The 4,243-nt window shown below is 46.5% G+C and overlaps 1 non-coding gene across 1 annotated transcript; it reads right to left on the bottom strand.

The window, feature by feature from the left end:
- Nucleotides 1-2,785: 2,785 nt before the first annotated feature.
- Nucleotides 2,786-2,858, bottom strand: TRNAG-GCC (transfer RNA glycine (anticodon GCC)). Its single transcript has one exon. It is a non-coding gene; the product is annotated as a tRNA-Gly (tRNA).
- Nucleotides 2,859-4,243: the final 1,385 nt, after the last annotated feature.

Below are 4,243 nucleotides of genomic sequence, written 5' to 3'. Positions count from 1 at the left end.
TCTTGCTTTTGAATCCATTCAGTGAGCCTGTGTCTTTTGGTTGGAGCATTTAATCCATTCATGTTTAAGGTAATTATTGATACGTATGTTCTTATTACCATTTTCTTAATTGTTGTGGGTTTGTTTTTGTAGGTCCTTTTCTTCTCTTGTGTTTCCCACTTAGAGAAGTTCCTTTAGCATTTGTTGTAGAGCGGCTTTGGTGGTGCTGAATTCTCTTAGCTTTTGCTTGCCTATTAAGCTTTTGATTTCTCCGTGGAATCTGAATGAGATCCTTGGCAGGTCTAGTAATCTTGGTTGTAGGTTCTTCCCTTTCATCACTTTAAATATGTCCTGCCACTCCCTTCTGGCTTGTAGAGTTTCTACTGAGAAATCAGCTGTTAACCTTATGGGAGTTCCCTTGTATGCTATTTGTCATTTTTCCCTTGTTGCTTTCAATAATTTTTTCTTTGTCTTTAATTTTTGCCAATTTGATTACTATGTGTCTCGGCATGTTTCTCCTTGGATTTATCCTGTATGGGACTCTCTGTGCTTCCTGGACTTGGGTGGCTACTTCCTTTCCCATGTTAGGGAAGTTTTTTACTATAATCTCTTCAAATATTTTCTCGGGTCCTTTCTCTCTCTCTTCTCCTTCTGGGACCCCTATAATGCGAACGTTGCTGCATTTAATGTTGTCCCAGAGGTCTCTTAGGCTGTCTTAATCTCTTTTCATTCTTTTTTCTTTATTCTGTTCCATGGCAGGGAATTCCACCATTCTGTCTTCCAGATCACTTACCCATTCTTCTGCCTCAGTTATTCTGCTATTGATTCCTTCTAGTGTATTTTTCATTTCAGTTATTATATTATTCATCTCTGTTTGTTTTTTCTTTAATTCTTCTTGGTGTTTGTTCTTTAATTCTTCTAGGTCTTTGTCAAACATTTCTTGCATCTTCTCGATCTTTGCCTCCATTCTTTTTCCAAGGTCCTGGATCATCTTCACTATCATTATTCTGAATTCTTTTTCTGGAAGGTTGCCTATCTCCACTTCATTTAGTTTTTTTTTCTGGGGTTTTATCTTGTTCTTTCATCTGGTCCAAAGTCCTCTGCCTTTTCATTTTGTCTGTCTTTCTGTGAATGTAGTTTTCCTTCCACAGGCTGCAGAATTGTAGTTCTACTTGCTTCTGCTGTCTGTCCTCTGGTGGATGAGGCTATCTAAGAGGCTTGTGCAAGCTTCCTGATGGGAGGGACTGGTGGTGGGTAGAGCTCCCCAGGGTGATTTTAGATAAAGAGCTCAGAATTTGCCCTGTGGGAGAGAGCTGCATTACATTAGGTCAGGGAATCGTCTAAGACCCTGTGAGGCTCTGAGGTCACCTGGAGAGGATGTGGAGTGAGAAGAGGATGCGGAGGGACACTGCAGCACTTCCCAGATCATCCTCAGATGAGGTTCCTGTGGTGTCTCCAGCCCTGGATGGAGCCTTCTCATGGGCAGGGGCCATGCCTTCCTCCTCTCTTTGTCCTCTCCAGCAGTTAGCATGATGTCTCACATGATTGGTATACTAAATGTTTCAGGAGCAAACAGCAACCTCATGGTAAGCAGAGGAGATTAGAGGTTACTGAGTCAGGAAGGAGGACGAATAATAATACCCTCTGACATTGAGAAAAGACTTCTCAGATGACAGCACACCCTTGAATTCACTGAATTCCATTCAGCAGTGAGGCACAAGGCCCTGGGACAGGTGATGGGGTAAAAGTGGAGGCAAGAACACACTCGAATCCCACGCCAGGCAACAAATACCTCTATTATGTGCTGGGAGCTATGAAGAAAAGGATCAGGGCGTGGTGACCCAGAGCTTGGGTTGAGAAAAACCAGGAGGAACAATTCCAGTGCAAGGCCCTGCTGCAAAGAAGGGCTTGAACTGAGAGGCAAGCCAGCGGCCAGGACATGGTGAGCATGGTGAACCTGGACAGGCATGGTGGCCTCAGGAAAGAGGTAGGATTTTATTCAAAGTGCAATGAAGATCCACGGAAAGGTTTCAGGCAGTCGTGACAGGATCAGATGTAAATTTTAAAGAGATTACCGTTATCAAGACCAGCCCCATTTTTACCACTCGTACGCTGTATTGTGCATGAGATATATGTCTATCACCTGCCCCGTGTTAAAGACACACACACACACACAAACCCAAAAAACACACGAACAAAAAACAGGCTTAGAGAAACAGATGTTTCTTGTTCAAGGTCGCAGAAGTAAGAATTGATGGAACTGGACTCTGTCTGCAGAGCCTGGAGCCTTTCCTGCTACCTCAGGCTGCCCCTCTGCAATGGGGTGTTCCTCCTGGGGCCAAGGTCAGGGGCAGGGAGCCAGAGCCCAGGGTTCAGAAAAGTGAGAGGAAGGGCTCTGGCTCTTGCAGGGTTTGGTCTCATGCCTGCTGCTCAGTAGAACCCTTTCAGAAGCTTTTAAAAATCCATTTACCCAGGGCTTTCCCTGGTGGCGCAGTGGTTGAGAGTCCGCCTGCCGATGCAGGGGACGCGGGTTCGGGCCCCAGTCTGGGGGGATCCCACATGCCACGGAGCGGCTGGGCCCGTGAGCCATGGCCGCTGAGTCTGCACGTCTGGAGCCTGTGCTCCACAATGGGAGAGGCCACAACAGTGAGAAGCCCGCAAAACACACACACACACACAAAAAATAATCCATTTACCCAGGCCACACCCCAGACTGAGTTAAGTCAGACACAGGGGGTGGGGCCAAGTCATCAGTATTTTGCCTTTTTTTTTTTTTGGCTGCACCACGAGACTTGTGGGATCTTAGTTCCCTGACCAGGGATGGAACCTGGGTCCCCTTCAGTGGCAGTGCAGAGTCCTAACCACTGGACCACCAGGGAATTCCCCCAGTATTTTGCTTTTTAATTTTTCTTGATGTGTAGTATACTTATAGTACAGTGCACAAATGTTAAGGTTATACAACTCAATGTATTTTTATGTGTGTGTGTGTGTGTGTGTGTGTGTGTGTAAATCCATGTTAACTACCATTCAGATCAAGAGAGAGGATATGACCCCAGAAGTCTCCCTTTCTGGTCAGTGCCCCACCCCCACTCCCAGATACACACTATTCTGATGTCACCACAGTATGTTTTGGTTTGTATCTGGCTACCCGCCCCTCTCCATCATCACCTCTGTGAGAATCCCCGTCACAGGCATCAGTACTTTGCTCCTTTTGGTTGCAGAGTGGCATTTCATTGTACAGCTACAGCACAATTTGTTCATCCATTTACCAGTTGATGGACCACCACCTAAGTGGTTTCCAGCATTTACAAATAAAACTGCTAAGGATGTACTTCGACATGTTTTCTGGTGAACATGGGTATGGGCAGCAGCAGTTTTAAAGCCACCAACATTGAGAACCACCGACTTTGCGAAGCTATAAAATCCTGCAGGCTGCTGGAAAGATGGAAGAATGGAAGTCAGGGTCTAGGTCCCCAGAGACCCTCTGGAGTCCCCCCAGATTGGAAATGAATAAACTACCTTGTAGAGATTTTCTAGTTGCAGTTCCTTTTCTTTTGAGGTTCCAGAGCCTTGAATAAAATCTCCCCAGTCACAGAGGAAAGGGAAGGAGTCCTGGGGAGCAGTGCCCTCTGTGGTCAGCATGGTGGCCTCTATTTCTGTGACTCAGGGAACAGAGTGGAGGGCACCCTCTTAGGGCCCAGGTACAGTGAGGCCCTGGCTGTGACAACAGTAAACCAGATGTCCTCAATAGACACTATCTAGAATAGCTTCCTAATGCTGTAGCATGACACCTCCTCCCACTCCAGAAGAAAGCTCCTAGAAAGAGCCATCTCTGCTGTGAATTTTCATTTATAGCTCCCAAGGCATATATGAGTTTGTGATCTGTAGGTAGATGGCTGCTGACACATTCCCGGACACACACACACACACACACACACACACACACACACACACACACACACGTCACCCGCGTCTGTTGTCATGGGGCTGAGGGTGTGCTTTATTCTCTAAATGGAGACTGACCCTCCCCTCCACGTGGGCAAACCACACCGCAGACAACCTCTCCCTAACCGACTACCACCTCTTTGCCTGTCATTGTTTGGGGCAGCTCCTCTGACCTCACTTGCCTGAGGCTGCCGTGATTATTTTCCTGAATTATTTGATAATAAGCAATGTGGAGGCAAAAACTGCAGACAGAGTTCAGGGAATGCCACCTGTTGACAGCCTGTTGGATCTGTTGCCTGCAGAGGTGATCCATGTTGCT

The sequence above is a fragment of the Lipotes vexillifer genome, unplaced genomic scaffold (assembly GCF_000442215.2).
Source record: "Lipotes vexillifer unplaced genomic scaffold, Lipotes_vexillifer_v1.1 scaffold1353, whole genome shotgun sequence".
Taxonomy (NCBI): Eukaryota; Metazoa; Chordata; class Mammalia; order Artiodactyla; family Lipotidae; genus Lipotes; species Lipotes vexillifer.
Note: the sequence above shows the minus strand (reverse complement) of the source record. Positions and strands in the feature narration are given on the sequence as shown.